The sequence below is a fragment of the Scyliorhinus torazame genome, chromosome 2, assembly GCF_047496885.1.
Source record: "Scyliorhinus torazame isolate Kashiwa2021f chromosome 2, sScyTor2.1, whole genome shotgun sequence".
NCBI lineage: Eukaryota > Metazoa > Chordata > Chondrichthyes > Carcharhiniformes > Scyliorhinidae > Scyliorhinus > Scyliorhinus torazame.
Window position 1 is genome coordinate 235,813,384 of NC_092708.1, and position 10,706 is coordinate 235,824,089.

At 47.0% G+C, this 10,706-nt stretch overlaps 1 protein-coding gene across 5 annotated transcripts in view; it reads right to left on the reverse strand.

Annotated features, from left to right (window-relative positions):
- The window catches only part of zfyve26 (zinc finger, FYVE domain containing 26), a 192,303-nt gene extending 185,127 nt beyond the window's left edge, over positions 1–7,176 (reverse strand). For all 5 annotated transcript variants that reach the window (XR_011936542.1, XM_072485117.1, XM_072485111.1 and 2 more), the window contains exon 1: positions 7,032–7,176. The gene's annotated coding sequence lies outside the window, so the exon portion shown is untranslated. The remainder of the gene's footprint in view (positions 1–7,031) is intronic.
- Positions 7,177–10,706: the final 3,530 nt, after the last annotated feature.

A 10,706-nucleotide genomic window follows, 5' to 3' on the forward strand; every position in this document is an offset into this window, starting at 1 on the left:
GGTAAATTAAAGCAAAACCCTGTGGATGCTGGAGATCCAAAATGAAAACAGAAAGGAATAAATTTACTTGCAGGTCTAGAGATCCTCCGTCCTCTGAAGGAAGACCGCGACCTGGAAAGGACTCTGCGGACCCCAACACTCGGCCCCGGCCATCGCCTCATCCGCAACCACAACCCCAGAGACGTCATCCACTTACGGCCTTCGACCCACCCACACTTGAGCGTGGTCTGGACATCCACCAACCTGTGAAGCCAAACTGCAGCCCGACAGCGACCCGGGACGCTCGACCGCGCAGACGCACCTGCCGATATTGGAATCGCAAGCAAGGCAACAAATCCTCCATCCACACACCGACCAGAGTGAATAACCTCATTGGGCACAACTATTCCCTTAACACTGCATACGCTCGCCGTCTCTCAGGCTCGAAAAGAAGCAGGCACTCCAGGAAGCGTGGAAAACGTGCAGGCCTGCAGGCGAGAGTGAAACAGCGTGGCTCCAAAGCCCCTCTGCCTAGCTTACTCCTAGCTAATAATGTCCAATCTCTAGAAAACCGAACTTAAAGCCAGACTCGCTTTTCAAAGAGAACTAAGGGACTGCTGTGTTCTCTGTTTCACGGAGACATGGCTCACTCCTGCTTCACCGGACTGTGCCCTATAACCAGCGAGCTTCTCAACTCACCGAATGGACCGTACGGCTGCCTCAGGCAAGACTTGGGGAGGTGGGGTCTGCCTCCTAATCAACACCTCCTGGTGCCTAGATGGAGCAACACTGGCGAGTTTCTGCTCCCCAGACCTAGAATACCTGACGCTAAAATGCCACCCCTACTACCTTTCCGCGGGAGTTCAGCTCCGTTATCCTGACGGCAGTTTACATCCCACCCCATGCGAACGTGAAAATTGCACGCGACAAAATATTCACCACCACAAATAGCCCTGAAACGAAACATTCCGAGGCCTTGTTCATTGTACAAAGAACAAAGAAAAGTACAGCACAGGAACAGGCCCTTCCGCCCTCCAAGCCCATGCCAACCATGCTGCCCGACTAAACCACAATCTTCTACGCTTCCTGGGTCCGTATCCCTCTATTCCCATCCTATTCATGTATTTGTCAAGATGCCCCTTAAATGTCACTATCGTCCCTGCTTCCACCACCTCCTCCGGTAGCAAGTTCCAGGCACCCACTACCCTCTGTGTAAAAAACTTGCCTCGTACATCTACTCTAAACCTTGCCCATCGCACCTTAAACCTATGCCCCTTAGTAATTGACCCCTCTACCCTGGGGAAAAGCCTCTGACTATCCACTCTGTCTATGCCATAATTTTGTAGACCTCTATCAGGTCGCCCCTCAACCTCCGTTGTTCCAGTGAGAACAAACCGAGTTTATTCAACCGCTCCTCATAGCTAATGCCCTCCATACCAGGCAACGTTCTGGTAAATCTCTTCTGCCCCCTCTCTAAAGCCTCCACATCCTTCTGGTAGTGTGGCGACCAGAATTGAACACTAAACTCCAAGTGTGGCCTAACTAAGGTTCTATACAGATGCAACATGACTTGCCAATTCTTATACTAAATGCCCCGGCCAATGAAGGCAAGCATGCCGTATGCCTTCTTGACTACCTTCTCCACCTGTGTTGCCCCTTTCAGTGACCGGTGGACCTGTACACCTAGATCTCTCTGACTTTCAATACTCTTGAAGGTTCTACCATTCACTGTATATTCCCTACCTGCATTAGACCTTCCAAAATGCATTACCTCACATTTGTCTGGATTAAACTCCATCTGCCATCTCTCCGCCCAAGTCTCCAAACAATCTAAATTCAACGTGGGCAAGTGCGAGGTCTTGCACTTTGGAAAAAAGAATAGAGGCATGGACTATTTTCTAAACGGTGACAAAATTCATAATGCTGAAGTGCAAAGGGACTTGGGAGTCCTAGTCCAGGATTCTCTAAAGGTAAACTTGCAGATTGAGTCCGTAATTAAAAAAGCAAATGCAATGTTGTCATTTATCTCAAGAGGCTTGGAATATAAAAGCAGGGATGTTCTTCTGAAGCTTTATAAAGCATTAGATATGCCCCATTTAGAATACTGTGAGCAATTTTGGGCCCCACACCTCAAGAAGGACATACTGGCACTGGAGCGGGTCCAGCGGAGATTCACACGGATGATCCCAGGAATGGTAGGCCTAACATACGATGAATGTCTGAGGATCCTGGGATTATATTCATTGGAGTTTAGGAGGTTGAGGGGAGATCTAATAGAAACTTACAAGATAATGAATGGCTTAGAAAGGGTGGACGTAGGGAAGTTGTTTCCATTAGCAGGGGAGACTAGGACCCGGGGGCACAGCCTTAAAATAAAAGGGAGTCACTTTAGAACAGAGATGAGGAGAAATTTCTTCAGCCAAAGAGTGGTGGGTCTGTGGAGTTCATTGCCACAGAGGGCGGTGAAGGCCGGGACGTTGAGTGTCTTGAAGACAGAAGTTGATAAATTCTTGATTTCTCGAGGAATTAAGGGCTATGGAGAGAGAGCGGGTAAATGGAGTTGAAATCAGCAATGATTGAATGGTGGAGTGGACTCGATGGGCCGAATGGCCTTACTTCCGCTCCTATGTCTTAAATCCTGCTGTATCCTCTGACAGTCCTCATCGCTATCCGCAATTCCACCAACCTTTGTGTCGTCTACAAACTTACTAATCAGACCAGTTACATTTTCCTCCAAATCATTTATATATACTACAAACAGCAAAGGTCCCAGCACTGATCCCTGCGGAACACCACTAGTCACAGCCCTCCAATTAGAAAACCGTCCTTCCATTGCTACTCTCTGCCTTCTATGATCTAGCCAGTTCTGTATCCACCTTGCCAGCTCACCCCTGATCCCATGTGACTTCACCTTTTGTACTAGTCTACCATGAGGGACCTTGTCAAAGGCCTTACTGAAGTCCATATAGACAACATCCACTGCCCTACCTGCATTAATCATCTTTGTGACCTCTTCGAAAAACTCTATCAAGTTAGTGAGACACGACCTCCCCTTCACAAAACCATGCTGCCTCTCACTAATACGTCCATTTGATTCCAAATGAAAGTAGATCCTGTCTCGAAGAATTCTCTCCAGTAATTTCCCTACCACTGACGCAAGGCTCACCGGCCTGTAGTTCCCTGGATTATCCTTGCTACCCTTCTTAAACAGAGGAACAACATTGGCTATTCTCCAGTCCTCTGGGACATCACCTGAAGACAGTGAGGATCCAAGGATTTCTGTCAAGGCCTCAGCAATTTCCTCTCTAGCCTCCTTCAGTATTCTGGGGTAGATCCCATCAGGCCCTGGGGACTTATCTACCTTAATATTTTTTAAGACACCCAACACCTCGTCTTTTTGGATCTCAATGTGACCCAGGCTATCTACACATCCTTCTCCAGACTCAACATCTACCAATTCCTTCTCTTTGGTGAATACTGATGCAAAGTATTCATTTAGTACCTCGCCCATTTCCTCTGGCTCCACACATAGGTTCTCTTGCCTTTCCTTCAGTGGGCCAACCCTTTCCCTGGCTACCCTCTTGCTTTTTATGTACGTGGAAAAAGCCTTGGGATTTTCCTTAACCCTATTTGCCAATTACTTTTCGTGACCCCTTCTAGCCCTCCTGACTCCTTGCTTAAGTTCCTTCCTACTTTCCTTATATTCCACACAGGCTTCGTCTGTTCCCAGCCTTTTAGCCCTGACAAATGTCTCCTTTTTCTTTTTGACGAGGCCTACAATATCTCTCGTTATCCAAGGTTCCCGAAAATTGCCGTATTTATCCTTCTTCCTCACAGGAACATGCCGGTCCTGAATTCCTTTCAACTGACACTTGAAAGCCTCCCACATGTCAGATGTTGATTTACCCTCAAACATCCGCCCCCAATCTAGGTTCTTCAGTTCCTGCCTAATATTGTTATAATTAGCCTTCCCCCAATTTAGCACATTCACCCTAGGACCACTCTTATCCTTGTCCACCAGCACTTTAAAACTTACTGAATTGTGGTCACTGTTCCCAAAATGCTCCCCTACTGAAACTTCTACCACCTGGCCGGGCTCATTCCCCAATACCAGGTCCAGTACAGCCCCTTCCCTAGTTGGACTGTCTACATATTGTTTTAAGAAGCCCTCCTGGATGCTCCTTACAAACTCTGCCCCGTCTAAGCTCATGGCACTAAGTGAGTCCCAGTAAATATTGGGGAAGTTGAAGTCTCCCATCACAACAACCCTGTTGTTTTCACTCTTTTCCAAAATCTGTCTACCTATCTGCTCCTCTATCTCCCACTAGCTGTTGGGAGGCCTGTAGTAAACCCCCAACATTGTGACTGCACCCTTCTTATTCCTGATCTCTACCCATATAACCTCACTGCCCTCTGAGGTGTCCTCCCGTAGTACAGCTGTGATATTCTCCCTAACCAGTAGCGCAACTCCGCCACCCCTTCTACATCCCCCTCTATCCTGCCTGAAACATCTAAATCCTGGAACGTTTAGCTGCCAATCCTGCCCTTCCCTCAACCAGGTCTCTGTAATGGCAACAACATCATAGTTCCAAGTACTAATCCAAGCTCTAAGTTCATCTGCCTTACCCGTAATACTTCTTGCATTAAAACATATGCACTTCAGGCCACCAGACACTCTGTGTTCAGCAGCTTCACCCTGTCTGTCCGGCCTCAGATCATACTGGCCCTATTCCCTAGTTCTCCCTCAATGCTCTCACCTTCTGACCTACTGCTCCCGTGCCCACACCCCTGCCATACCAGTTTAAACCCTCCCGTGTGACACTAGCAAACCTCGCGGCCAGGATATTTATGCCTCTCCAGTTTAGATGCAACCCGTCCTTATATAAGTCACACCTGCCCCGGAAGAGCTCCCAGTGGTCCAGATAACGGAAACCTTCCCTCCTTCACCAGCTGTTTAGCCACGTGTTTAGCTGCTCTATCTTCCTATTTCTAGCCTCACTGGCACAGGGAGTAATCCCAAGATTACAATCCTAGAGGTCCTGTCTTTTAACTTTCTGCCTAGCTCCCTGAACTCGTGCTGCAGGACCTCATGCCCCTTCCTGCCTATGTCGTTAGTACCAATATGTACAACAACCTCTGCCTGTTTGCCCTCCCCCTTCAGGATGCCCTCTACCAGTTCGGAGACATCCTGGACCCTGGCACCAAGGAGGCAACATACCATCCTGGAGTCTCTTTCACGTCCACAGAAGCGCCTATCTGTGCCCCTGACTATAGAATCCCCTATGACTATTGCTCTTCTGCGCTTTGACCCTCCCTTCTGAACATCAGAGCCAGCCGTGGTGCCACTGCTCTGGCTGCTGCTATTTTCCCCTGATAGACTATCCCCCCGACAGTATCGAAAGGGGTATACCTGTTCGAGAGGGGGACAACCACAGGGGATTCCTGCATTGACTGCCTGCCCTTTCTGGTGGTCACCCATTTCTCTGCCTGCACTTTGGGTGTGACCACATTTATATAACTGTTATCTATGACGCTTTCCGCCACCTGCATGCTCCTAAGTGCATCCAACTGCCGCTCCAACCGAACCATGCGGTCTGTGAGGAGCTCCAGTTGGGTGCACTTTCTGCAGATGAAGCCTTCCAGACCTGCCACATCTCACAGTCAGAGCACTGCACCCCTCTAATTGAAATTGCGTCAATTAATTAGTAAATTAAATTTAAAAGTTTTTTAAAAAGTTACTGTTAACTATATGTTTCCTAGCACTAGATTTCGACTAGAAATGTGAAAGCTAAATACTGTACTCTCCAATCTCTGGCTTAGATACCACTCTAAATTATAATTAAGTAATTATGTTTAATTAGTTTACCAATGCTTAATTTTTTTAAATTTAGTGTAGATTCCCAACCAGCCAATCAGGTCACAGCTTTTCTGTGATGTCACTTCAGTTTCCCCGCCCCCCCCCCCCACCCACCACCCCCCCCCCCCCCCCCCCACACACACACACACACACACACACACACACACAATTTGGAACGGTAATAAAAGTAAAAATGAATAAAAATCACTTACTAACCTTCCGAGGGAAGACAAAGGAAATTTGGCATGTCAGCTACGACTCTTACCAACTTCTACAGATGCACCATAGAAAGCATTCTTTCTGGTGTATCACAGCTTGGTATGGAGCCTGCTCTGCCCAAGACTGCAGGAAACTACAAAAGGTCGTGAATGTAGCTCAATCCATCACACAAACCAGCCTCCTATCCATTGACTCTATCTGTAATTCCCACAGCCTCAGAAAGGCAGCCAGCATAATTAAGGATCCTATGTGCCCCAGACATACTCTCTTCCAACTTCTTCCGTCAGGAAAAAGATACCAAAGTTTGAGGTCACGTACCAACCAACTCAAGAACAGCTTCTTCCCTACTGCCATCAGACTTTTGAATGGACCTCCCTCGTATTCAGTTGATCTTTTCTCTACACCTTGTTATAATTGTAAGATTATATTCTGCAGTCTCCCCTTCCTTCCCTAGGTACAGTATGCAGTTTGTACAGCATGCAAGAAATAATACTTTTCACTGTATACTAATACATGTGACAATAATAAACCAAATCAAATAGTAAAACTCCACAGGTCTGATGGCATCTGCGGAGAGAGACAGAGTTGAGTCCAATATTAGAACTGAAACTGAAGAGTCACAATGGACTCGAAAAGCATTTATCCCAGCTCAGGTGACTGAAGCAGTTACATTCATCCCATAACAATGTTTGCCCAGTGTGGATTCTGCGGATATTGAAGGAAAAACCAGTGCAAAATTTCCAATCCCCATCCAATACAGATCAGTGATAATGACATCAGTCGGGGAGTTCCCACTTTGAGGTGCACAAGACCAATTCAGACAAGTTTTACTTCATTCCCAACCTTTCAGCATTTTCCCTTTGCTAATCAGCCTGCGGGCAGAAAGGGGAATAGGGAGGTCCCACTCTTGCACTCAAATTGCACTGACAGTAACCACCCCCCCACCGAGTCCACCGCCGCTTCCCGAAAGCCTTACTTTAAGACACTGTCGGTGAGACAGGGAAGGGGGCTGGAAAGGGTTGACTCCGCCGGCCGCCTCGACACTGCTTTTAAAATTGGGCGGAGGAACGGCCTCCTTCCTCCGCCACAAGCCCGGGCGCATCACGTGATGGTCACGCCGGGTCACAGGTCGCCGCTTCCGGCGCGTCTCCATGGGAACGGCCGGGCGGCCTCCTTCACCGGGGGCCCACCGAAGCCGAACTCCCCCACTCTCAAAAAAGCTCGCACCGTATTTATTTTGTATTCGCAGCAACTTGAAGTCCCCACCGAACAAAGACAAACCCGAGACTCACGGCCAGTAGGAATGGTTGGTTCTCTTTCACCACCTCAGGATGTCCTCAATGCTTCACAGGCTGATGGGAGTCCTTTTAATGTGTGGATGTTTCGCCCCGATTTGTCGTGTTGGAAACGATGCCAACGAGCTCCCACCACCGACCAGGTGATCTCACCGCTTGGATTGGAGAAGCATAGACTGTCTTCTATGTATATGTTTCTGGAACCCACCTCTTCATTCCCCTGAGGAATGAGCAGCGCTCCGAAAGCTAGTGATTCGAAACAAACCTGTTTGACTTTAACCTGGTGGTGTAAGACTTCTTACTGTCTTCCTTCGAGAAGAGACGGCTGAAAGGAGGTTTAATGGAGGTATTTCAAAATCATGAGGGAGCTGGACAGATTGGATAGGGAGAAACTTTCCCACTCGGGAAAGGATTACGAATGAGAGGGCACAGGGAGGAAGGTGAAGTCTCTCTGCCAGAGGGTCTGGTACAAACCCCTTGAGGCTGTGTGCAGCAGAGAATGTCTAACATGAAATATAAACATACATTGCAAATATAACCTGTGCATTGAGGCACCTGAGGGCCACAAGCTATCCTGAAAGAAATTTACGTCTTTTGCATTTGTGTGTAGCCAAATTGTGCCCTCACAGATCTAATAAATAAAGTATATTTTTGAGGGAAATATTATGCCAAAGGAAGCAAAAGAGATATAAGAAATAACTTTGTTTTACTTCTGCACTCTAACAGTTCTGTGATTATATTGGGAAAGAGTCCGGAACTATATTATGCGCATGTAGACCATAGAATTCCTACAGTGCAGAAGGAGGCCATTTGGCCTATCGAGTCTGCACTGACCCTGTGAAAGAGCACCCTACCTAGGCCCTATCCCCATAACCTCACCTAACCTGCACATCTTTGGACACTAAGAGGCAATTTTAGCATAGCCAATCTACCTGACTTCCACATCTTTGGGAGGAAACCAGAACGCCCGGAGGAAACCCACACAGACATGGGGAGAAAGTGCAAACTCCACACCGTCACCCAAGGCCGGAATCGAACCTGGCAGCAGTGCTAGCAATTGTGCCATCATGCTGCCCTGTGCTAAATATCCAGGTGCCACATCACTCGCTACTGCACTACAGGATTAACCGTGCACATGGTGAGATCTGAGAAATACATTGGGTGTCAGCCCCTGTAGTGTGATTTTTTTTTTTAGGTGAATAATGAAGATATCTTGGACAACTCGCACAACCAATAAAAAGGTGTTGGTAAAATCTGAGTCCAAAAGAACTCCAACCAAGATCAGGAAGAAACAGTTGGAATATTTTTGGCATGTAATACAAAATCATGATTTAGAAAGTCTGATGCTAATGGAATGATCAATGGTGATAGCAATCAAGGTAGACCAGGAATTATCTTTTCAAAGAGTCTTGCAAACTGGATAAATGTTGAACTAAAAAAGATAATCCATGCCTCTAGAGCAAGATTAACTTGGTCAATGGTCTCTGATGCCTTCTTAACACACAGTAACTGAAGAGAGAGAGTGATTTCAAACTTGAGAACCACAAGGTGTGTTTCTTAGCGAAGAGCTGGCAATGACTGAGTGGTACAGACTGGCACATTTCAATTCCAGGACTACGAGCTGAGGGACATGCTTAGCTGCCGCAAATGCTCAGTAAAGAAAGACCTCTCTCTGTCTAAAGCCCTCCTGCCAGAGGTTGGAAATCATGTAAAACCCCATCGGTTTATATGCACCAGACAATGTTTGACATGAAATGTAAATGTCATTGTGAATATACCCTGTAATTCTAAGTGGAATGAGGTAAGTCAGAGGGTGAAATACTATACTGAAAGAAATTGACCTATTTTGCACTTTTATGTATTCATAATGGATCTTTACAAATTTCATAAATATACTATATTTTTTGCAAGAAAAATGGTGATAATTACTGGATAATCTGTTCCAGATCCTGAACAAAGAATAAATATTGGCTTGGTCACTGGGAGAATTCCTTCGTTTTCTTCAAAAATCATGCCATGGGATAGTTTACCTCCATCTGAGAGGGCAGATTAACATCTGATCCAAAGAAAGTGCAGTGTGAACACTGTTAGGGTCATGTGAGTCAGCATGCCGGGCGCAGGAGTAACAAATGTCCAAAAGCAAAACACTGGAAATCTGAAACAACAGAAAATGCTGAGCAGATGAGGCAGCATCTGTGGAGAAAGACACAATGTTTCGGGTTAATGACCACTTGCCAGAAGTGATCCACTGTATATTTCCAGTGTTTTCTGTTTTTGTTTTTAAAAATATTTTTATTCTCCTTTTTCACATTTTCTCCCGAATTTACACCCACCAACAATAAACAATAATCAGCAACAAATATGTCAATCCCCATAACAACAGTGATCCCATCCTCCCACCACCCCCAAACATCAGCCCGCATGTTTACATAAACAAATGACAAAAAAGAATCCGGGATTACCCGTAGTCACCCTTAATACACACAGCCCCCCCTCCCCCCAACCCTCCCACCCATCCCCCCAACTAATGTTCGATCTTATCCAGCTCTTGAAAGTGCATAATGAATAATGCCCATGACTTGTAGAACCCCTCCGTCCTTCCCCTCAGTTTAAACTTAACCTTCTCAAGAGTCAAGCATTCCAACAGGTCCCCCCGCCACGCCAGGGCACAGGGTGTAGAGGCTGCTCTCCACCCCAACAGGATCCACCTTCGGGCGATCAATGAGGCGAAGGCTACGATATCTGCCTCCGCACCCGTTTCCAACCCTGGCTGGTCCGACACCCCGAATATGGCCTTCCGGGGACCTGTGTCCAGTTTCACATGTGCCACCTTGGAAATTACTCTTAAAAACCTCCTTCCAGTAATCCTCTAGCTTTGGACAGGACTAAAACATATGAACATGATTAGTGGGGTGTGTCCCCCGCAACGCTCACACACATCTACTCCTTCAAAGAATCGGCTCATCCTCGCCCTCATGAGGTGTGCTCTGTATACCACCTTCAGCTGTATCAGCCCCAACCTCGCACATGAGGTGGAGGCATTTACTCTCCGGAGCACCTCACACCAGACCCCCTCCTCTATAACCTCTCCCAACTCTTCCTCCCACTTTGCTTTGATCCCTTCCAGTGGTGCCTTATCCTCTTCCAAAACAGCTCCGTTCACCGCTGACAGTACCCGCATCTCCAGTCCCCTTGTCGTCATCACCTCCTCAGCAATGTGGAGGCCGGTTCCTCCGGGAAGCTCTGTATCTCCTTTCTGGCAAAATCTCGAACCTGCATGTATCTAAACATTTCTCCCTGCTCCAGCCCATACTTTGCTTCCAGCTCCCTCAATCCTGCAAACCGACCCCTAAGAA